Genomic DNA, 26,756 nt, shown 5'->3' with positions numbered 1-26,756 from the left:
GGCAAAAACTTGGTTTAGCGTTTCTTTCCTCTGAAAAATTAATTAGAGTATGCAGCTTTTTCGTCTACAAATCATAGGCAAGTTCTAAGAAAAAGGAAAGCTGAAAAGGTCTATAGTGGAAACAAACTCCCTTTAAGGAAAATGCAATGTTTTCTTTCAAATGTTGGTCAATGTCAAATAATAATAATAATAATAATAATAATAAATAATAATAATAATAATAATAATAAAGTCACAAGAATGAAAGGAAAGAGAAACACTGGAGCGCTGCGAGGCCTTTCGACTGTCGTCCTTTACTTAGCTGCTAGATATAGGACGACAGTCGAAAGGCTCTCTGCACTCCAGTGTTTCTCTTTCCATCGTGGATTTTGTCTCGTTCCATATTTTCGTAATTCAGTTATACATATACAGTATATTATATATATATATATATATATATATATATATATATATTATATGTATATGTATATATATATATATATATATATATAGATGTTGTGGTGTAGAATAGATAGGAAATTAAATAGAAAAGAGAGAGAGAGAGAGAGAGAGATAGAAAGAGAAAAAGTTAAGAGAGAGAAGGAGAGAGAAATAAGAGTAAAGAGAGAGGCAAAAGAACACAGTGATAACGGCCAAATGCTTTTGTGTCGTGTTATCAATACGCAAGATGTTTACATTGCAGTATATCGTGTTTAAGCCATAAAAACAGTCGTAAAAATGGGAAATAATGGCCTCATGATTGAAGCCAAGCAAAACATGAGTCAGCACAGTCTAAATGCTTACAACAGCTGATTCTATAGTCCCGCCTTCTCCGGAAGGTGTTTTCGTGGAAGTTCCAGGAATTTGGGGTTGACCCAAGTGATATACTTCTTCAACCTCCAATCAATTATGTGTGGGAGGGTCTTTCCCACACCCTCCTAAGATCACCTCCTATCAAGTCCTCTAAGGAGAGATTTGAATCACACCCACTACAGTCCTTCCAATCAGCTACTTGAAGGGGAGGCCTTGCTGATTAATCCTTCCAATAAGGCTAGAAGGAGGTGGAGATTTACAGATAGCAAGTTTCCTGAGGGTTCAACGAGTGAGAGACCGACGAGGAGACGAGAGTCAGAACTGTGTCCTTCAAGGGAGAGTACTTCTCCCAATCGCTTCCGTGTTCCCCATATAGACTGATTCAAGAGTGATTCGTTTCTATCGTTGTAACTTGTTAATTTTGTACTGATCTTTATAATATTAAGTACTAATTAAAGTGAAGAAATTACCGATCTCGTCTCTATACGCCTTTCTGAGAGATATCAATATTTAAAAGGAATAAATATACAAAGATAGCACATCATCCGCGAAGCGATCTGAAGGACACCTCGAAAGAAACCAAGGTAAGAAGAGAAAGACTAAAATCTATGCAAACATATAACGAAGAACATAAAAGGAACAATAAAAAACCCTTACAATTGGTGGCAGCTAAAGTGGATCCAGAAGGCGAGACGAAACAAACGAACATTAATGAAATTATCAGTGCAATTATTTAAGTTACAGTGAAACGAAATTCTGCAAAACGAACTTAGATTTTTTACGACGACGAACAAAATATATCAGAAGAAATAAAAATACTCCAGTGAATAGCAGCTAACAACAAGAACGTCGAGGGTGAATAAAACAGTTTAGTGCGTCCCGAAGCCAAAAACATTTTTGAACTGTTACCGTCAACAAATTGAGCAAGACGCCGACAGCGATAATAAGCCCAGTGTTAGCGACATTGCATCGAGTGATTGAAAGAAAAACAACGTACAAACTTTCAACAAGATTCCGAAAGCGGAAAACCACAGCGGAAAAACAACGCAGACGTAGTGATCCGACAGCGAAACATTCACCGCCGAATGAACAACATTTAGCGATATCACGATATCAACAACACAACACAGTAAGGAATTTACTGTCCATTCTCTCTTTAATAAATAAGTGAAGATATATTTTTTTGCATCTTGCTATAAGATTGAAAATTAAGAAAACTCTCTAGTGAATAAAATTCTTTTTGCATAAATACCAGCATTACTCTCTCTATGATAAATTAATTATTTAGTAAATAATTTAGATAGGGAATTAGCTATTTTTACTCGGTTGGTGATGATTATTTGAGAAGTTATATATGTAATTTTGTGTACTTATTATAATGAATTTTAATGATATGATGCCCAATTTCATATAAGAATTTATTTTGAGTATTGAAAAGGTTTTAATTGTGCACTTGAACTCAATAGAGAATTTAATTTTTTTGTGTGACAATTTGATAAATTGGTTTTAATCTTGGTACAATATAACGAAAATATTTTTTGATTGATGTACTCTGAGTGAAAAATTTTTTGTGTGTGGACATGCAACGAGTATTTGATGAATTACTGAACACTGTTAGACATTCACATTACGATTTAAGACCGTCGACAATTAGACGAAGTCGAATTTCAAGACTAAATTCCCACTCCGCTGTAGTGCAAGGAAATACTAACCATAATAACACAAATAACCAGAACCAAAATAGTGTTAATCATTCTAATACTACTAACAATAATAATAATAGTAACAATACTAATAATACTAATAATACTCGCACATTACAATTTTTAATATGAACCAGGCGGCCGTCATAACAACCGCCACACGCTTCTGTGGACAGGTGGATGATTCCAATCCTGACAAAAGCAGACTCGAAGCCTATACTGTAAATCATTGGCTAGCAGATGCAGATAGTCGTATAATTTCAGGGGAATAACAGATGAAAGAGCTAAGATAAATGAAGCCTTGTTGCTCGTCAGCTCAGAACATGGAGACGCACATAAAACTTTGAATTCCACAAGTTTTAGCAAACTTAATAACTATGTAGAATTTAAAGAAATTTGTTTATCACTCTGGGAACCAGTAAATCAGACTGACGGTTTATATAACCTAACTAGATTTCTTAACCCACAATATAAAACAATTGCTAATTTGTACGCAAGCGTGGAGAATGCAATAGAGAAAATAAGCGAAGATTTAGAGAAGACAGGTATTACTATAGGAGACAAGGATCAGTTTGGGGCTAGTGCCCGGAAATTAGTTGAGCTACGGCATGTATTAAATTACCTGTCATTTGGAACCATATATAATATTCTTGGAGAAGAGGAAAAGAAAGCTTTCAGAAAAATAAAACTTGATCCCAGAAAAACAAGCCTTCAAACATTGAAGACAATGAGAGAAGAAATCCAAAGGAAAGAGATAAATCTATCCAAGGAATTCGTTAGGGAACAACAGAAACACAAAATGAAAGGAAAGTCAGAAATAATAATCCTAATTTTAAACTGAATAATAAATTCTATGATAATTCCAGACAAGCAGGAAATAGACCAAATACCTTTCAAAGGGAAATATGCCCAAAATACTAAAAGAAAATGGAATCCAGATCAAAGGGGAAGAAACAATCTAACAAAGAGTGGACCACACAAACCTTATAGATATGGTCAAAACTCAAACACAAACACTTCAACCCAAGTGAACTATTCCGCTCAAGGGGCGAGACCCAAGACAGCCTGCGAAAACTGCGGGTATACAAATCATTTTACAAATGAGTGTAGAAAACCTAGAATCTGCACGGTTTGTAAGAAAATAGGACATTTAACAAAGAATTGCTGGTTTAAAACACAAGAAGGAAATAAAGAAATAGTTGAATTAAGTAGTAACCGCTCAGCATCAAATAAGTCTTCAAATCAATGACAATTTATCCCTACACAGAATACCACAAGAAAGTCCCTTCAAGAAGATAAATTAAGAGAAGAATTAGCAAATAGGAGAAGTGAAGGTTCATCCGCACTATCCATATTGCAGAGTAAAGAAGTAGTATTTTCCATGGATGAAGAAGAAATAATCAGAAAGGATTTACCTATCATTAAAATTCCAATACAGAATAAATTATGTACTGTCCTTATGGATTCAGGTAGTACTGTAAGCATAATAGATAAACACACATTAACAAGTTACTTAGGCGTTAAAGAAACGCTAATTCAGGTCAAAGCAAGATAATAAAAGGAGAAAGGGGTAAACAGATAAAAAGTTTAGGCAATGTGAACTTAGAAATAGACCTTTCGTCACATAAAACTGTTGAAAGTTTTATAGTTCTAGAAGACAGGTTCTTTCCCGCACAGGTGTTGTTCTCATATAAATTAATGAAGAAATGTGGAATTATACTGAATTGCCGAGAAGGAAGGATTAACGTTACACAAGATAATAAAAAGAGCGTATGCTTTACGCTTGAAGAAGAAAAGTTTCACCCAAATCTGATCAATTTGTCTGAGACGACTTCAACAAGCGACAAAGACATACAGAAAATAACCTATCATCAAGAGAACAATCAAATTAAAATGATTGGTAACGGAAAGGAGGAATTTCCAAAATTACAGACTAGAAAGATAAGATGTGCACATCCAGAAATTATACCCTCCAACAAAAGAAGTGACCCAGAAATAAATAAAGGTGATCTCCAGTGTTCTGAATATGACAAGGAACAAGACATTTATGAGGATAATTATGCAGAGATAAATACAGAACATTATAGCAATGTAGTAATCAGCTATGATAATGAAGGGAAATTAGTAAATGAGGTACTGTTGTTAAACAAAATAAATAAAGTAGATATAAAAGATATAATAGCAGGAACTGAAGAAACTAGTATAGATGCAGAACATTGCTACTTTGCAGAAACAAAAGATGAGGAAGTATGTTGTGTAAGCACTGCTGATGATAATAAAGTACAATTAATACTAAACAGACAGGTAATTTTGCATCCAAAGTGTTTAACAAAAATACATCTAAGGGGAAAAGAAGAGATAGGAGTTAAAGATGTTCTTTTACTAAATGAAGAGTTACCAGAATTTGTCAGAATGGATAATTCTTTAGTCCACATGAAGGGTGATACTTGTGAAGTTTATGTCCAGAACTACTCAGATAACAAACTAACACTTTATGCAGGCATTATCTTTTGTAAGGGAATACCTATTAACAATCCATTACTAACATTAGAAGAAGAATGGTTATTCTCGACTATACATCCCGAAAACACTAATCAGAGAAGTTTTAGAACTAACACACTCATACAAGTTAGCAGGACATCCAGGAATCAAAAAGACAACTAGAATCCTAACCAGAAACTATTTTTGGCCCCATTGTAGTGAGGATGCCAAGAACTTTGTACAAAATTGTGTAGTTTGTAATAGAAATAAAGGTAACGTAAATCCAAAAGCTCCACTTGAAAAATACCCATCGGAGTTGAATCCATTTCAGGTCGTATCTATGGACTTTTTAGGTCCATTTCCAACAACTGTTAGGGGGAATAAACAAATATTAGTCTTTTTAGACTATCTAACAAGATATGTAGAGATCGTACCAGTAAGAAATAGAGATGCAATTACAGTAGCAGAAGCTCTTAAATCTAGAATTATTACGAGACATTCATGTCCCCAAGTTCTTCTTTCTGATAACGCAGCAGAATTTACTAGTGAACTTTTAAGAAAATTATGTGAATTTTATGAGATAAATAAATGTCAAATCACAGCATATAAACCAAGTTCAAATGGAGCAGTAGAAAGAACGAATCGTAAGATAAAGGATATCCTGAAAACTTTAGTTAAACCTAATACAGAAGACTGGGATTTAGCTTTGGAAGACGTACAGTTTACTATAAACAATACTGTAAATGAGACAGTAGGAGAATCACCACACTACTTGTTATACGGATACGAGAAGAGACTACCAAATACGTTACTAGATGATGCAACACCACCCCGACATACTTATAACTACGATGACTATATTGCCTGGAAAACTAGACGTACATATGAAACGATCAAACAGACGAGGACTAGACTTAAGGAAGCTCAGAGTGTCCAAGCAAAGTACTATGACAAAAATACAGCTAAACCAAAAATTGTAGTAGGTGCTCAGGTATATGTTCAGAATCATGTTCCAGAAGGTCCTAATGTAAAAGTATCCGCAAAGTTCCAAGGTCCTTACAGGGTATTAGAAGTGTTGAAGTTAAATAAGCTAAAGATCATAAGTGAGAGTGATCTAAAGGAAAGAATTGTTCATACCAATCATGTAAAGGTAATAAAAACAGACTCTTGGTCCAATAAGAGAATAGTTGAATTATTGAAAGAAGTTGAACAGGAACCAATAAATAACAAATACAATTTAAGAAAAAGATAAATTTATGTAAAGTGTTGAACTATTAGGTATAAACAATGTGTAGGCATTAAAATACCTCATGTATACAGAATATCTGATAAGGCTTATTCTTACAGATACAAACATGCGGTTCTTCTTGGTTATCATAACACTGCTTTATGTGTCATCTGAGGTGGTGATCCGGAAGGGTGCACTACTAGAGAAAAAGGGATCTGTGAAATTAATAAAGGACTTAGGCATAGTGAGTATTGACATTACATCAGTGCTTATCAATGAAATGACATTGAAAGATGTCCAAAGGGAATTGAAATCATTAATTAGGAAAAGTGAAAATAACAGTGTTTTACCATTGTTGGAAAAACTAGATAATGACATAGGAAGTTTGTTAAATACAAGATCCAAACGATCCTCTTACCTTTTATAGGAACAGCACTTAATCAATTATTTGGAGTCGCGACAGACTCTAATGTAGAAAAAGAAAGTGCCCGTATAGACAAACTGGAGAAATGGGCAGCAACAAGAGGCATTGTGTTAAATAAGATTATAAGCTCTCAAAACTTAAACAGTAAGGAATTGAAAAAATAAAGGAATTTATTAATCAAGTGAACACAAACATTACCAAAGAGATTAAGATAATAACAGATGAACAACATTTAAGTACATTTATGAACAATGTTAGGATTGTATTGCAAGACCATAAAGATCTATTAAATGCCATTTTGATAGCCTATAAAGGAATATTAAGTCAACATTAATAAACCCAAGAGAATTAGAGGGCATAATTAGTGATTTTTGGTAGAAGGACATTATACCCTATGGTAAAGGATATAATGGTCTATTATAATTTGATAACCACCAAGGCAGTTAAGAATAAGATCCTTCTAATTTTACCTTTTAATCAAAAAGAGGCAGATGTACTGATGTCCATACATCCTTTTCCCATGTTGATAAAGGAAAACGTAATTATCTCAAATGTCAACCACATCAATTTTGCATTAGAAGAACATGGACTAATGATGTCATTTATTACTGATGCTCAATTAAGAGATTGTATACTTTTGAAAGATAAAGAGTATATTTGCAACCTTGACAACCTGTATGAAACTACTAATGCCTATCCTTGTGTTCAAGAAATAATTGAAAACAAGAATCAAGAGACAGTACTGTGTACACAATTATCCAAACATGATTTTGTTTCCATTATAGTAGAACAGTCAGTTTTGTGTTTTCACTAAGTTCAGTAACAGCAACTATTAATTGCCATAATATAAGTACTGAAATTAATTTCAATAATGTCCATGCTTTTGATAAGACTTGCAAGTTAGTTATTCCTAATAAATTATATTATGAACCTCATGTCTTCACAGAAATCACAATCCATAAAAATGAGCCCTACATGAACTACTCTAGTGAAGTTAAAGAATTTAAACTGTCTCAGTTAGAGTTAAAACAAATAAATGAGTTGGCTTTAGTAGATGAATTTTTCTATTACAAAGAAAATGTTTCACCAATTCTGTCTCTGTTCAATTTGGTCATAATCATTATTGTAATAATAGTGTTTGCAATTTTGGTCAAACGTGTGGTAATTTCAAATATTGAGCAGATTATAACAGAAATAAAGAGGACCAATGAAGAGTAAAATGATCTTTTACACATAATTTGCTACTGAATTCTTTATGTATTATTATTGGCATTGTGTGTTAAAACAATTAACCATTTTACAGTATAACAATTCATTATATGTATATATATGTATGTATATGTATCTCTTTTGATTCATGATATAATATATGTGAATTTTCTACCATATATTCTTAATTGATTTTTTTGCATTAGTGCATTGACACAGTTTGTGCAATTTAAATATTTTTTGAGAATTGACTTGATGGGAAATCATATAAATACTTTATTTTGTTTGTGATTTAGCAATCATCCATTGAAATATATTCTTTTTGTCACACTGAGGGCAGTGTGAGGTAGCGTGACCGAGTGATGTTGTGGTGTAGAATAGATAGGGAAATTAAATAGAAAAGAGAGAGAGAGAGAGAGAGAGATAGAAAGAGAAAAAGTTAAGAGAGAGAAGGAGAGAGAAATAAGAGTAAAGAGAGAGGCAAAGAACACAGTGATAACGGCCAAATGCTTTTGTGTCGTGTTATCAATACGCAAGATGTTTACATTGCAGTATATCGTGTTTAAGCCATAAAAACAGTCGTAAAATGGGAAATAATGGCCTCATGATTGAAGCCAAGCAAAACATGAGTCAGCACAGTCTAAATGCTTACAACAGCTGATTCTATAGTCCCGCCTTCTCCGGAAGGTGTTTTCGTGGAAGTTCCAGGAATTTGGGGGTTGACCCAAGTGATATACTTCTTCACCTAAGATCACCTCCTATCAAGTCCTCTAAGGAGAGATTTGAATCACACCCACTACAGTCCTTCCAATCAGCTACTTGAAGGGGAGGCCTTGCTGATTAATCCTTCCAATAAGGCTAGAAGGAGGTGGAGATTTACAGATAGCAAGTTTCCTGAGGGTTCAACGAGTGAGAGACCGACGAGGAGACGAGAGTCAGAACTGTGTCCTTCAAGGAGAGTACTTCTCCCAATCGCTTCCGTGTTCCCCATATAGACTGATTCAAGAGTGATTCGTTTCTATCGTTGTAACTTGTTAATTTTGTACTGATCTTTATAATATTAAGTACTAATTAAAGTGAAGAAATTACCGATCTCGTCTCTATACGCCTTTCTGAGAGATATCAATATTTAAAAGGAATAAATATACAAAGATAGCACATCATCCATGAAGGATCTGAAGGACACCTCGAAAGAAACCAAGGTAAGAAGAGAAAGACTAAAATCTATGCAAACATATAACGAAGAACATAAAAGGAACAATAAAAAACCTTACATATATATATATATATATATATATATATATATATATATATATATATATATATATATATATATATATTGTTACTCCTTCCATCGCCTGGTGAAGCGGCGCAAAAAGCCTCTGTGAAATTCCACAACTCGTGTCTTTCCTGTTCTTTATCTTATACTGATCTCCACTCACCTCCAGCTTAACGTTTTCTTCTTCCCATACAGTAATGAGGCGAATTAAATTCTCTGAATCCACGTGTGTTTCTATGAACGCTTGGGAAATACTTATACTAACGATTTTCATGCAATGTTAACACCTTAAAACTGTAGATTCTATTGGTCGTGTTAGCCAATTTTGTTTATTGCAATAGCTCATATGACCTCTTAATTTTTTTATTCATTTCCTTTTGGATTTAGAGGCTTTCAGTAAGGTACACGCCCACACTAATAGGGCAAAGAAGAGATATGAGAGCTTTGTGACCAATATGATACTTTGATGTGGCAACCCACTTCCAACCTTTGGGAATTGCAGTTTGCCTGTAGGCGGTGGTATCTGAGTGGTGCGACGCTTGCTTCAAGTTTGCTAAGTCCGTGGTTAATTCCAGGCGTAATATCTATTTGTCCATCCAGCTTTAATTGTATGTCAGTCTCGAAGGAATTAGAAAAAAATATGGACGATAAGATGGCAAACTGGATGAAAAACCTGGAAGCTACAACCCTTACAGTGGACATAAACACATAAATACATACATAATATATATATATATATATATATATATATATATATATATATATATATATATATATATATATATATATATATATATATATATATATATACACTAAGAAATCACAAAAGTAAGCGCGTGATTTTGTTTTATTAGCTTGAAACCACTGGGAAAGTTCAAATTGAAACGACAGAGTGCCAAGTACTTTCATGTATTTTAACACATCTTTGTGCCCCGAAGATGTGTTTAAATACGCGAAAGTGCTCGGCACTCTGTCGTTCAATTTGAACTTTCCCAGTGGCTTCAGCTAATGTATAATATATATATATATATATATATATATATGATTAGTATCACTTTTGTACGTGATTCATTTATCACATATATAGGTGAAAAATATATAACTTTACTTCAAGACTTGGAAGTAAACCCAATCAGACCTACACCCTTTTATTTTTCACCTGTGGTTATAAATAAGAAACAGGGTGTAGGTCCTGATTTCGACTTTATTTCCAAGCCATTGACTTGGAAGTAAAGTCGAAACCACCTACACCCATTTCTTATTTTTCACCTGTGGTTATGTGATATATATATATATATATATATATATATATATATATATATATATATATATATATATATATATATATATATATATATATATATATATATATATATATATATATATAAACAGAAAATCAGAACCTGACACAGCCAGAAGTAGCACTGCAGGAACTAGTAAAGTCTTCTCATAGAGTCGAGAACGCAAAAACTCTGATGGAGCCACAACCTCGCTACCACCCGGTTTTATTTATCATTATTATCATATAGGTTTTTATTGGTGTGTGAAATTGCGTGCATGTGTGCGGAGGGACCATACGTTAAGAGGTTTCAAATTCCATTTGCAGGATGGAGGGGGAACGGCCATGTCGTTATAACTTTCGGAGTATTTTTTCTCTGGGTATTTCCCACAACAGTGATATTGGGAATGCAGTTTTGGACGAACAAATTAAACTGACCCTCCTGCCTTAATCTGATTTTCCAAACTATAAAATGGCCATGCTGTTTATGATATTGGCTTCGCGGGAAAGTAAACTTCCCATTTATTAAGATCAAAAAGATGCTATTGTCTCTCCCCCAGCTGACGTCAGAGAGCGTTTTATTTCGAAGTCATAACAACTGTTACTTTAATAAACTATTCGCGCTGGAGTTCAGTGCCACTGCATATCGACCGTTTTAGGCAGGGCGCCCCCTTTTTTTTTTTTTTTTTTTACCCGACAGTCATTCGATGTTTGTGTTCTGGTGACAAACATTGTCCTGTCTTAACTGATCATTCAGAACTATTATAGCTCCCTTGATACGCCACTCATTGAAAGTTGTTTATCCAGTGGTGAGAGAGTTAGAGAAATGTTGCTGACAAAAATGAGAGAGAGAGAGAGAGAGAGAGAGAGAGAGAAGGTGATAGCCTATGTTAAGTCCTTTTTATTGAGCCTGTGGAGCATTTAACAGATCTTACTAGGAAAAAGCATTATTGTATATTAAAATTTAATATTTCTCAATGCTTTTTTTTGTTTGTTTTGTTTTACGTATAACAAAGCTAGAGTAACTGGTTAGGAACTCAGCATTAAACGTGCTGTCCTCAATGCCAGCCTCTCTCCCAATACTAGAGAGCAGAAGAACATCAGTACCTCAGTCCAATCTCAAAACGGCGCGCATAACGTTCCAGAGAAAGGCGGGACTTACTGTCTCGAACATCTCAAATTAACGTCGTTTTACCACATTTCGGGACTTGTAACTTTGACCTCCAGGGGCGTGAAGATACGAAAACAGATGAGTAAGAAAAGCCCTTAATATACTTGACCAACGTTGAGACATAAAAGAAAGCATTTTGAACTTTAATGAAGAGAGAATAGTGGCCGGCAATGAGAGACCTATAAGCAAGTGTAACGTTCAGTTTTGTAAATGAGGTCGTCAGCTAAGCTGTATAGAATGCAGTGGAAGATTTCAGGTTCTTAACTGAAGAAACAATTCTCTTTGTTCCATCTTGCTTTCCACCATCTCCTAAAAATTAAGTCATAGTGCAACTGCTTTGAGGTTTTCCTCCTGTTACACCTTTCAAACCTTTTACTGTCAATTTTCGTTTCATCGCTGAATGACCTCATAAGCCCCAGTGCTTGGCCTTTGGCCTAAATTCTATATTCAGTTCAATTCAGCAATCTGTTTTATAGTTAATGATTCCAGGATGAAGAAAGAGTGCTCGGGTGGATGGATCATTTACCAGGGAACAGCTTGTTCCTTGCCTAAGCATCTAAGCTTTTGCCATCGTTTTGCTTACAGCCTGGTTGGCGTTCTTATTTTCGAAAATTTAATATTTCACAGATTTTGGCTTTCACACAGTTCATTGTCAGTTATTCCCAGGTAAAATGCTTCTTTCATTCTAATATTTTGACATTCCTGCTTTTGCAGAAGCCTTGTTCTTATTTGTTCATATATTTCATATTTCATCATAGCTTGAAGATGAAAATTATACAGAAAATCTTAGTCCCTTCACGTCTGAGAACACGTAAGAATATATATCTTATATCAGAGTGAAAAGGGACAACGGAATAATTTTTGTCAGTAACGACAGAAACCAGAATCTGAAAACATTTTTATGTCGTAGTTTTTGGAGTTGAGAAAATTTTTTTTAAATATGAATACCTTTTGGCCAGCTTTCTACGACCAGAATTGTTAATATCGGTTACATGAAGTGCAATTAAAATTACAAAAGAAAATAGTTATATTGTCCATCAAAGGACTGATTTTTCTGCATTCAATCTGAAAAGAAAAAAAAAATGCCAGTTATTGTGCGAAACCTCTCTGGGTTCGTCTGATTTGAAAAGTGACATTCCATGCGATTTCTGCAAACGCTCCTTCAAGCACTGTTCTCATTAGGTGGTTTGTTTTATACTTTTTTTCTGAGATATATAAAGCACGTCACTCTTCATTCACATATGAGTAATATTTCCTTGTTCGAGACACGTTTAAGCGACATATTTGAGCCAGCATGCATTATTAATTTATACAAACGCGCGTCCTGTAATCGCTGCCGCTCTGGAAACTGCAGACTTATAAATAGCATTCCAATGAAAAACATTACAGTTGTTATGCTTAATCCTCGCGCCGTAATTCTCCTAAACTCTTGGCAGATTTCAATGTATATTTCACAACGATCCTGAAATAATCGCTTCATTGGCAGTCATAAAGCATTACAGCATGGCTTTGATCACATGATCCCCGGTCCGTCAAAAGAATGCAAATCAAGCAGAGTGATTATGACGTGTTATAAATTTCACTGCTGGCAAGGGGATTTCTGCCCACATCATTAGTATGCTTATTTATTATTTTGGTCGAAAATTAGGCTTAATGGATTTGAATGTTTTTTTTTTTTTATGGTGCCCCTCATTTTTGCATTGACTGTATGGTTGGCATAAAATAGCAAAAGAAAATACTGTACATCTGGGTCAGAGTTGCATAAGATGGTTAAAAGGATCATCAAAGGAATGACGGGAGATTCGAGCTGTAGGTATCGTCTTTGTACTTATATTAATTTTACGTGGAAATTGATGAGGCTGTTCATACCAAGGTCTAGAGAGTATCTAGACCTTGGTTTATACGGTCCGGATACGTACCCCTGATGAGCGTTACGTATTAAGCACGCTGTGTTTACTGGTCGTTTTCTCTGGTGCTGGGAGTGAAATAGTGTTAAATAAGTAAAAAATGCGCCAAAGTTCCTTCAGCGCAATCGAGTTTTCTGTACACCGTATAATCAAGGCCACCGAAAATAGGTCTATCTTCGGTGGTCTCGGTATAATGCTGTATGGGCCACGGCCCACGAAACTTTTAAAACTACGGCCCCGTGGTGGCCTGGCCTATATCGTTGCTAGATGCGCGATTAAGGCTAACTTTAACCTTAAATAAAGTAAAGACTCCTAAGGCTAGAGGGCTGCATATTGGTATGTTTGATGATTGGAGGGTGGATGATCAACATACCAATTTGCAGCCCTCTAGCCTCAGTAGTTTTTAAGATCTGAGGGCGGACAGAATAAAGTGCAGACAGACAGACAAAGCCGGCACAGTAGTTTTCAGAAAACTAAAATAGATAACTATACCTTGGCAAAATTAGTCAACTGCTTCGAGGAAATACTTTTATAATGTATATATATGATGAGTACTATTCCCAGTAAAACGGACTTTATTATTATTATTATAGTAAAATCTTGCGCCCACGCGCTTTCACCTGTATTTCCACTTTTATTTTTGTAATAAATGACGAAGAAGGAACAAGGGATTATAATTCTAATATTATAGTTAGTTAAAAGATCCACAGTTATATAAAGTGTATACATAAGTATGGAACTGTACAAAACAAAGCTTTCGTACGCTTTCTGGCAGCCTTATTAAGCAAAAGCATAAAAATAAAGATATGGGAATTCCTCCCACATTACTTGTAAAGTACACACAGCGTAATAAATGCTTGACACAAGTAAGATATATGTTAAATGAAAAGAATAATCTACAGTTTGGGAAATCTAAAGTTGTTCCTACATCCAAACAGCAATGTTCACAGTCTTAATCGACAGGTCTCGAACCACAGAGACTTCACCGAAGACTTTTAATAATGTTCAGTGTTGGTCTTCGAATGATCATTTGTGTGATAACTAATTCCTTCACACCCTGGGACTCTGCCCAAAAGAAATGCACCTACTAATTAACCAGAACCTGGACATTTCCGGCGAATGCACACACAAAGTCTTGTTGCCAGGCAGGGAAGTTCCCACGTCTTGAGAATACCTGACGTATACAGTTTTACTAATTAGGAAATGCGCCAGACAACAGCTAATCATCCTCTTAAGGTTCTTCAGAATGCCTGAGCCACACTTATTAACCAAACATCTACTGTGTATTGTAATTCATAAAATACTTGTGACCTATAAGCTTTTCATATACACACACAAACACACACACATTATATATATATATATATATATATATATATATATATATATATATATATATATATATATATATATATATATATATATATATATATATATAAATATATATATATATATATATATATATATATATATATATATATATATATACTGTATATATACTGTATATGTATATGTATGTATGTATGTATGTGTGTGTCAAAACTGAGAAGTTAAGAGGGCATTGTTATTATTACAATTATTTATGCATCTGATAAACAAGTGACCAATAGATACTATATATATATATATATATATATATATATATATATATATATATATATACATATATATATATATATATATATATATATATATATATATATATATATATATATATATATATATATATATATATATATATATATATATATATATATATATATATGAATCACATTTACTCGACCATTCTTGTATTCAGTTCAATTTTAAAATATGAAACTGCATTTTGACCTAATTGCATATTATCTCAATTCAGTCAATAAAAATTATTCATGAAATTATGACAGTTCATAACCCACATTAAATAATATTCATCTATTCACGAACTTTTTAGGTTATGACAATTGCCTCTGAATATAGATGTAATAATATGTATCATTTATATTAATTTAAAATCCATTAGCAGTTCGCTTACATTAAAAAGGAATTAACGGTCGTCACTCGGCACAGCATTAGGATCGAAATAGTTGTAACTTATCCAAATCCAAAAATTTATTGCTGTAAATGGTGTAAGAAAAAGAGTATTTCATAACTGGATATTAAAGAAATGTATTTTTTATCGAAAAATTGGACAGTGAAGTAAATGATGCTAACAAGACTGTTATTATAGATGATTTATGGCTGTTACTCCAAGTTAAAGTTGCAGAAATCATTTGACAGCATGAAAAAGAAAGACATTAATGACTGCAGAATTACATAACTATATGTCATAAGAATAAGGCCAAACTGTTGGGAATTTTACTAAATGTTATTCATAAACAAATGCTGTTGAAAAGAAAAATATGAACCAACAATTCACGAAAATAATTTCGTAAGGAAAAACTCCAAATTCCTCAGATATATGTTAGTGGGCTTTAAATGTCAGTCGAATACCTTTTTCTTTTATTTATAATATAACTTACACCACGAAGTAAAAATGCTTAAACAGATTCCTTTCAGCTTACTTTATGAGGACGGAAACCATTACGAATGGTATAAATGCCAGCTATTTGACCTGCCTTGTATGGAAGGACTAAAGGAGACCACATCACTAAAACGTTCCGGAAGGTTTATTCATAAAGTAAAATTAAGTACACGATGCTTACTCAACATGGCTTTCCCTTTAAAGAAGGAGCTCAGAAGGCAAGAGGCTTTTATTTTTACACGCTTTATTCAAGGACTAGATTTAGAGGCCACACATATCTACGCTTCCTGGGTGTCAGTGTCTACCGCCAGCTTTTTCTTTCTCGTAGCAACGCTTGAAAAGTCACGCCCTTTTTCCAAAGTTCACCAACTTACATTCATTTTTTTTCAGCTGTTGAAAATAAATAGCCCTCACGAATCTTGATTTTTGTAGAAAAAAAAGGTTATTCGATCATATTTTATTCACTGGAGGATGCAACTTAAAAGTTCTATATATGCCTGTTTTTACTCTCATTTCACTTTCACTTACATTAATGTTAACCACCAAACTACCAACCCCACACATTGTAAATAATGAATGTTAACTACCAAACTACTAACCCCACACATTATAAATAATGACCTTTTTTTTCTCTTCCACAGGTGCTAGAGTTCATTGTGGCCTACTCCAGAAGTAAGAAGCAATGCTGGCATAAGGCTAGCTCAGTCAGCATCAACAGCATTTTCGTAAATGGCAAGCCTAATGTATCTACATTCAATCTCCTGTGTTTCATCTCACATCAACGGTTTATTACACATGAAGTTCTTCTTAAGACAGTATTCGTTTATGCTTGATTGAAATTTTCCATTTTATTCTCACTATCGCTATGGTTCTGAAGAGGACTGCAGTGCGGATTTCTCAAAAACGGATTGATGGCATTCGCTTGGCGTTATCATTTACTTTCTGGCAAGACGGCACAGTGTCTCACTGCACAGCAAAAGGGGTCTTCTATTTAATTCATAGTCAAACTTTGGGATGATGTACCGAGAAGTGATATTGGTTCTGCAACTTTTGAGGTAATAGGCTGTAACAATGGTTCAGTGTACCAAAAGTTCATTACAGTTATTTTTTTCCAAAAGTTATCTTTAGTTTTACATTATATAATATATATATATATATATATATATATATATATATAGATAGATATGTATGTATATATATATATATATATATATATATATATATATAGATATTGTATATATATATATATATATATATATATATATATATATATATATATTATATATACATATATTATATATATATATATATATATATATATATATATATTATATATACATATATTATATATATATATATATATATATATATATATATATATATATATATATGTATGTATATATATATATATATATATATATATATATATATATATATAGATATGTATGTATATATATATATATATATATATATATATATCATATACATATATTATATATATATATATATATATATATATATATATATATATATATAGATATGTATGTATATATATATATATATATATATATATATAGATATGTATGTATATATATATATATATATATATATATATATATAGTTATGTATGTATATATATATATATATATATATATATATATATATATATATATATATTTATATACATATTATATATATATATATATATTTATATACATATATATATATATATATATATATATATATATATATATATATATATATATATATATATATATATATATATATATATATATAAAATACACACACATGTATATATGTATAATTATACATATTCTTCTCATAGCAATTGGAGACAGAATAATAGGATAATTTATTTTTGAGTCTTCCATATTCGCTTAAGTTTTGATGGTTTGGAATCCTTATTCAGATAGACTGTACAAGACTGGAGTACTGTTGAAAATAAAGCAAACTGAAGTGGATTGCAATAAAAAAAAAAAGATCAATAGAAGACGAATAAGAGAAGTATGAAGAGTAGGTAGACTAGAGAAGGTTATTGAGAATGAGAATAACTAGGAAGGGCAGAGCAGGTGAGCGGACAGAACCGAGAGAACTCCACTAGAAATGGAGATGATGGCATATGTTTCATTGTAAACATTAGCTCGCCTTCCCATCTCTTGCGGTATTCCTGGGAGCTATGGCCTCTCTCCTGTGACAGTTTCACTCCTCTCTTTTGAAGACTTTCTCCTGTCGACCTGTTCTTTGATCCAACGACCTCTGGTACCTCTAAAATTTCTGAGATTTTCTTTCATGTCAAGATTTAACTGAACTTCACTTTTACCGATGTTCTGGGCATCCAGGCAGCTTCTAGATTGCTTGGAATGTTCCAACAGCTAAATTTGGCTGGAAAACAAATAGCTGTATTTTTTACTCATCTTTGTTAGTTAAGAAAACCCATTTATTCGTATTCAGAGTATTGCCCTCAAAGACTTTTACGACTAAATATCAGGTACTTCATTTGATCCTTGTTCAGGTGGTTTTCCTCTGCATTGCAAATAGTTTGTCTTCATATTTCCAAGTTTTATTTTAGTCAAGGCTCCTTTCAACTGAGGCAGAAAAGTCCCATCCTCTCAGTCAACCTTGTAACACCCATCAGTCCACCTCTCTCCACATGCATTCTGAGAAAATCAGCAATTTTCAGTCACGCGGTTCAGTACCTGTTTCTTTCTTTCTGTGGCTAAGATTAGGAATTTTCTTCATGCTTTTGTTATCACTGAATTGAAGAGTTATGTCGACAGATTCCTTTCCTTTTTTTTCCTTCCTACGGGGGATAACGGAGGGCATTAGGTTTCCATGTTGAGAAACAACGAAAAAGCCTAAACTATCTCACGAGGCATTGAAAGCGACGTTCTGCTTTTCAGAAAATCATTTAGAATTTACGTGACTATTATCACAAGTTCGGATTTCATAACATAGGATCTCGCCTCTTCAAGTATTTCCAGACTAATTGTCATTCCTTGCCAAGAGCGCTTCCGTGTTCTACGCTAGGTACCGAGACACATATTTTGCATTATCGTTTATTGAATTCCATTGCACACATAACCTGTTAAACAACCCCCCGCCACCACCCCCCGACTCTGCTCTTACCCTATTTCTCTCTCTTCCAGGTCACGCAAAGCTTTTCCAGGAAAGAAGGCTTAGTTGCAGTAAGGGTGAACTTGCCATTCACGAATGGTGGGTCCATGCCTTTAGGTTGCAAAAACAGTGAGTTACCCGTTGCAAGACTGGAAGATATAAAACGCCTGGAATTATTTTAGTGCAAATCAGAATCATCTCTCCTCACTGCTATTTTTCCTTTAACGCAAATGGTTATTTTTTTTTATCTCTGAATGTTTGCTTTGCAAGGTTGTTTTAAAATCTACGAGGCCTAAGAGGATTTTTTTTTCTTTGGAACAACGTCAGTGATCAGAAATAGGTTTTGACAGGATTTTTCGTGATAACACGACAGGACAGCTAATGATCCAGAGACAGCATTTGAGAATCTACTTTCCTATTATCTCTAACCTTTTTTTTTTTTTTTTTTTTTACACCTTTTTTCCTGGGAACATTTAGTGAAAGTTATCTTTGTAAGTTCACGTCCAACAGACTTTGAAATCTTGACGATAGTATAATTTACTGCAATATTAACTTGCCATCAAATCCACAGCAAAATAATTAATTAAAGAAATAAAAGGTTGTCTCCTTAAACAAGATAAATGAAAAAAAAATACGGATGTACTCGTCTGCAGAGGCAATTAAAATGATGAGTTGAGAATGTTATATATCGCAACCTTTCGTGTGTTTATTATTATCAGTATGGATCCGAAGGCAATTGGAAATGTAATGTAATGGTCAGCGCTATGAATGCTTATAATTACTGCTTGTTTCAATCATTTTACAACAGCTAATTTGAATGAGTGTAGGAATCAAACCCGCTGGAAATCAATAATGATGGCATATAAAAAATTCTGGCATTTTTACTACATGAATAATATAGGTATACGTAGGGGATAGTAGTTTTGAATTATTGAGATTAAAAACAGTTTTATGTGAAGAGAAAAGTAACCTTTTAAAACCAATAAAAGGTTCAGCTGCTTGCTACCGTGAGTTTGCCGACGCGTCGCCACGTTGGAATAGTAAATTTCCCTGTAAGTCATCACGAAGCAGGTTTGCTACATACAGGTTGGTGAAAATCTAAACCTCCTTTTTTGCGTGGAATTATTCCTGTATCCTCAAACACTGAGCACAGTGTTACTTTGTTATAGTTTTCATTTAAAGGTCTGGAAGTCAGGGAAAGCATTATTGCCCTTCATGGAAATCCATTGTTAAGAATATAAACCTGCATGAAACGATCAATGTTGTCATATCCCCAGTCAGCGGTTATAAAGCTTCAAAGCGGTAATCAAAACGGTTAATTGGATTTTGGGGTTTATGTATTGCATTTGATCTTATTGATAGCTTTATTTTTTTTTACTGAAATCAGTAAAAGTTGCTCACAAGAAAACCACTTTGCACAAAATGCAATACTTTTTATGTTATTTGCTCCACCAAAACCTTAAGCATAGCGCTTGATGGCGTCAATAATTATTCAGGATGAACCAATAAGTGAGGCAGTCGGGTGAACACGGGATTGACTTTAAGTAAAATCAAGTGAATTGATAGACCAATTTCGTACCATGCACACACATAATGTCCAAATGATCGCTGCGTTAATTATAGTTTGCAGTGGCGACATATAGCTGCAGACGAATTTTTCGAGATTTCTTTCGGGCTTTGCACTAAATAGCCATTAGATCCGCGACATCGTTTAAATCGATAATACTACAGATATATTTTGAGAGCAGGTTTTCCTCACTCCAGCTAATGCATTTCATATACTGAAAAACGAAGACCTCGGAATATAGGGCAAGATTCACCGTATCAGGTATACGCGTATTCACCGTATCAGGTATACGCGTATTCACCGTATCAGGTATACGCGTATTCACCGTATCAGGTATACGCGTATTCACCGTATCAGGTATACGCGTATATGCATTCTGTATCCGATACAAGAGCGGTATAACAATGCTCTTTCATCCTGTCATGTTTTTCACTACAATTTTCCCCCCCTGAATATTTTTAACACCAATGTCAGTGAGTTTTAGCCAGTCAGTCAGTCGTTGCGGGAAATGTCTTTATCAAGAGGCTGACAGAATTTCACCCGATTTCCCATCTGTCGCCTCCAGTCCAGAACAGAAATTGAGGCAAAAAATGTGTAAATTCTCATGCATTTTTATGTGGGGAATCGCCCTCAGTTCCCTGGTAGGCTAATTAAAAATATAAATTGGTTGACTAAGGTCAATAATAATGCAATAGCTTGACATGATTGCCAAACGATTATCTTCTGACTTAGAGTTGCTAAGTATATACATGAAATTTCCTCGTCAGGATCCCTATTTTGACCAAAATTATCTATTTTACAAATACAGAGTCTGGGGCAAAATGAAATAATTTTAATTTCATATATTTTTTGTATGTCATGTTAATAAAATACTGATTAAATAGTTTCTAATTTCATATATTTTTGTATTTCAAGTTAATAAAATACTGATTACACAGATAGCAATGCATTTTATTGGAAATATGAAACTTATATATATGATTTCTATATTCGGAATTTTAGATGATATTAGAGATGAGAATATTAGCAACTAGAAGGAACATATATTTTAGAATCTTTTCATTCAAACTATACACTACTAAATTATAAAACGTATTAATCACAGACTTTTTATTAAGACTGCGTTTTATTTATAGCGTTAATTAAGTTATTCCAAAAAAATTTACATTTCACCATTAAAAGTTATTTATCGCATAGACAAGGGACGAGTAAAGCCTCGCTCTACTTGAATAATTTCTTACACGTTCTGAATGATTGTAAAGTCTGTATTTTTAAGATACGATGGTTGATTGTTACCAAATGGACGGGAAATTCTGAGAGTATATCTGTCTACCAATATATATATATATATATATATATATATATATATATATATATATATATATATATATATATATATAATTATATAAATATGTATGTGTGTATATATATATAGTATATATATGAGTATATATATATGTGTATTTATAAATTGTTTGTATGTTAGTCTGCTATAGAAATCCAAACCGCTTGACAGACCCAGACAAAATTTGGCAAGCGGACCCTATGTGACCCCAGGAAGGTTATAACTCAAAATCAAACCCCTACCCCATGGCAGACATACAAACACAGAAGAAACTAATGAAATTTTCGTTTTGACCAGTGCTGTCCACCCTTTCTTCAGAACTTTATGGAAGTCACCAGTATCTTGGGCGGAAAACCACCACCTTTTCTGTTCATGACGTCATTAAACTCCTCCCACTGCAAACCCTATAATCAGTTCAGTATACCCAAAAATTTAAAAGACGTGTTTGACTGTATTAGAGTTACTTTCATTCAGTCATAAAGCAGTGTAATTCAAAATATAACTCCCACCACCACACCAGTCAGCCCTTACAATCCTCACCACAGAAAAAAATGCTTCTGTGACAGACCTATCCCCTCATTAAAAAATTACTCTTCACAAAATTATCACATTTTTTCAGTGTTAATCATAAGCCAAACGTATCTGAATCATACCAGCCAATAAAATACAAATTCCTAATTACCCTGTGGTATTACCATCATCATTTCTAAGATAATTGTTAATATAATTGTTTATCACCTTGATAAAATCAACACTGAATCAACCTATATCAGTAATTTCTATAAGACATGACGAAACAAATCCATTACCATCAACGCCTGCATATTAGCAGACCAAATGCTTCTGTGACAGACCAGTAATTTTTTCATTCAACTTAAATATGTATTAAAAGCAAAATGTCAGGACGAAGACAATCACGCAAGAATTACATTAAGATTCTTAATGAAAAAATTGAAGTAGCTATGAACTTCAAGATGAAGCGTTTATTACCATAGGCTAAAGACTGTTCTTAAACTTTCTGAGATTACTGTTGACAAAGCTGAATATCTAGATAGAAATGAAATAATAATGTTAAAAAAAAGTGGATGGCTTTACTTATTTCACAACTCTCATTCTAATCTGGCGACTACCTTGGTCTTAAGCAGAAAAACCTCAGGACTTCTGATTCTGAGGTTTTCGATACAGGAACTGTAATTGCTTATACTATGGATCTCTTGATCTCTTATCAAGTCCTGAAGTGCTGAACACTGCACAGCTTATGATGTTTGATCTTACCCACTGCGAGCTGTATTTTTGTTGATTAATTTCATGAACTCTAGACTATCAGCCTAAGCACTGGGGCACCTTCGGCCATTCCTCGCTTAAGAAAGAGGAAGTTGGAGGGCCTACACACCAAGATAAAAAGATCCAGAAAATAAAGATGAATTACAAGGCTATAAGGGTGATATTGGAAGAAAACCACACAGATGCACTAATAAGTGACAGGGAGGCTGGCCAGTCAATTTTTGTTGAACCAACCAAATGAGAATGACATTAATACCTTATAAAAAATCCTTTAGAGAATTTAAACTTTCATAAAAGTGCAAAATGTGTGAAAGTGTGTCACTCTTTCATAAGTAAATTTTTAAAATTTTAAGCCATTTGTTATACTAAAATCCTGTCAAGCATATGGTTGTAGGTATCATTGAACAGCATAATGTTCTGTTTCACTTTAAGAAACAATAACTGGAAAATAAAGGCAATACAAATTAATTTTTACGTGAATTAAAAAAAACTTGGCAATAACATTCTTGCTTGCCCTTTTGAATGTGCATATTAGGCTCATTTCATAGAAAAATAGTAAGAATTTGATAACGTGTTTAAAAATGCATTTATTAGCACCAGAAAACTATTTTCAAAAGTTTAAGGATAACATTCAAATTTTTAACGTAGTATACAAATTTTGGCAGCTATATTAAATGTACATATTTTCTGATTACTGTTATTATCTTGAAATCATATGAAATGAAGTTTCCTGCTCCATATACTTGTAATGACAATCATCATCATAGCTGGAATGTTTCAAATCAACAAATCAGGGTGATTTTCACATTCTGGCCCCCATCTTGGCTGCCACCTTGAAAATTCTGAATTTCATAAAGGTGAGATGAATTGGCTCGTATAGACCCACAATCCGAAAAGCATTTCCCCTTCTTTTTCTTGCCTACCTCGAGTTTGGGCCACAGGTATGTGATGGATGTTCCACTGATTGTCATAAGTTATTGTATGTGCGTATGTTTTGTTCCACCGACTGTCGTGAGTTATTGTGTTTACATACATTTTGTTCCACTGATTGCCCTAAGTTATTGTATACATCCTATTGGGTTTCTATCTACTTCCGCATTCCGCGTTCTTTTCCTCGCATTAGAATTCAATTATGCGAACGCATATTATTCATTTTGCAAATGGTGCTTGATGCAGTCCCCTTTTTCAAGCACCGAATATAACCGGTCCGAATTAATCCTACCAATGCGCACCATTACAAAAATGTTATGATTAGTTATTCGATTAACGAGTACTGGTACAAGCGACTGGCAAATATTATGGTGGCATTTCTCCATTAAAATTGCCACTGCATGCGAATAACGTCAAAATGAATAAATAGCAATACGCGTGATAGAGTAAACAAGCGTTTGTTACTACTATTTTTTTTTTTCGAAATATTGTTAATGCATGAGAAAAAGATTTGACATTTTATCGAAAAATAAAAAATGCTAATGATTAAGGAAGCAGATGACTAGGAGAGAAGAATGCTACCAATTAAGATTATGGGAGTTTCAGGAAATTTTTTCCCAACACTTGTTAAGCAATATAATTTTTTTTTTTATAACTGAATTCACATATTTTATGCCAAATACACTTTTGATAGGAGTGCTTTCCAACTCTTACCAAATTGGGTGTGGTTTCATAGCACTGTGCCCCTCCGTATTTTGTATGTTGAACTGAATGAGATTAGGAGGGAAATGAACTCAGAAATAAGCGAAATCTGATGATAACAATAAAACCTCACTGAACCCCCCAATCGAATTTGTGATGGTAGTCCCCTTCAAATTTTCTTTAAGGAAATATCTCAATGTCTAGTGACAGCATTGCATTCCAGATGTATTACCGACGTGCAAAAACAGTTAACTGGAACAAATGATGAGGAATGAAGTTACTAAAATGCCTGAAGAACCAGACATCTGCGGTATTCCGAGGGATGAGGAATAATTCTGCATTTCATCTCAAACTATCCTAACTGACTTCGGATATGAAGAAGACTGTGAAATGGAATGTATTTCCGATCTCCTAAATCTCCATCAAAATGTCTTGGGTGATGTTCATATTCCATGCTTTGACCTTTTGACAAAATGTTTTCGTTTATATGCGCTTATTTTACCTAAATATGAACATTATCATTCAAAGCAGCTATCTTTCTTTTCCCTGTCTCTAACACATACCCCTCAATGATAAAGCAATAAAAAAATGGGAACTGCCAAGGCTTCGTTATTCATAACGTCCTTCCGAAAATTTTAAAAAATCGTGATTCCAAAAAAGGGCAAAAAATCCACTTCCTTCATTAAAACGGGAATAAACATTTTTCGGAATGACTTTTAATTAACTGCCATCATTTTGCAATACCACCCTTAAAGCGGTGTTTTATTAGTCGTGAGTTTTTTTTCTTTAATGAGTTCGTTATTATGAGGCATTGTTCCATTACAGTTGCTGTAATGCGTTGTCTTTTCATGACTTTTCGTAGCAAAGGTGGCAATAATATTTCTAAAAGGTAGTAGATATTGATAAGCAACTTAAACTTTTTTGATATTTAGGTAAGATAGAACTAATGTTGCCTCGAAAACGCTTATTGTATAAAAGATTTCGAACACATTGTTATATACTGCACTCAAACATTACTGGTGAGGTATATTTTTCAGTCTACATTTGCGAACCGAAAAGTTAAACATTACAGATAAACTCCAAGATAACTCCATTCTTTGAATGCATTTGACAGTGGCAAACCGGGTTTTCGATTTGTACTTGTCACAAATATGTAAAGCATGGTCCAAATCAGCTTATATCTATCGTGACACCTTCCAAACTAACTTCATTCTTTGAATGTATTTGTCAGTGGCAAACCAGGTTTTCGATTTGTACTTGTCACGAATATGTAAAGCATGGTCTAAATCAACTTATATCCATCGTGACATCTGTGCGGGTACAATCATTTTCACCCATTTCCAACACGATATGACTTCTTTTTTGAACCACGGCTTGGGTAAAAGCGCTTATATAACTAACTTTTGGCATAACCTATTACCAAAGTAAATATTATATTTCTGGGTTTATTTGCTTAATGTCTGAACATACGTACACGTACAAACGCACACACACATGCATATTATATATATATATATATATATATATATTTTATATATATATATATATATATATATATATATATATATATATATATATATATATATATACATATATATATATATATATATATATATATATATATATATATATATATATATATATATATATATATATATATATATATATATATATATATATATATATATATATATATATATATATATATATATTAATACAATATACATATGTATATTTTTTGGTACATACATACCACTCCCAAATATTAATCCATAGATATCTTTCAAAGTCTAAACCAATATAAAATGGGAATCACT

General features: G+C 33.3%; 1 long non-coding RNA gene across 1 annotated transcript in view; it reads left to right on the top strand.

Moving 5' to 3' along the window:
* LOC136839652 (uncharacterized) overlaps positions 1 to 21,619 on the top strand; it is a 101,303-nt gene extending 79,684 nt beyond the window's left edge. The window contains exons 2-4 of the long non-coding RNA XR_010853428.1: positions 16,618 to 17,031; positions 19,144 to 20,963; positions 21,036 to 21,619. This is a non-coding gene — a long non-coding RNA (uncharacterized lncRNA). The remainder of the gene's footprint in view (positions 1 to 16,617; positions 17,032 to 19,143; positions 20,964 to 21,035) is intronic.
* The last annotated feature ends 5,137 nt before the right edge of the window (positions 21,620 to 26,756 follow it).

The sequence above is a fragment of the Macrobrachium rosenbergii genome, chromosome 6, assembly GCF_040412425.1.
Source record: "Macrobrachium rosenbergii isolate ZJJX-2024 chromosome 6, ASM4041242v1, whole genome shotgun sequence".
Classification (NCBI taxonomy): Eukaryota; Metazoa; Arthropoda; class Malacostraca; order Decapoda; family Palaemonidae; genus Macrobrachium; species Macrobrachium rosenbergii.
This window is presented reverse-complemented; position numbering and strand designations above follow the sequence as displayed.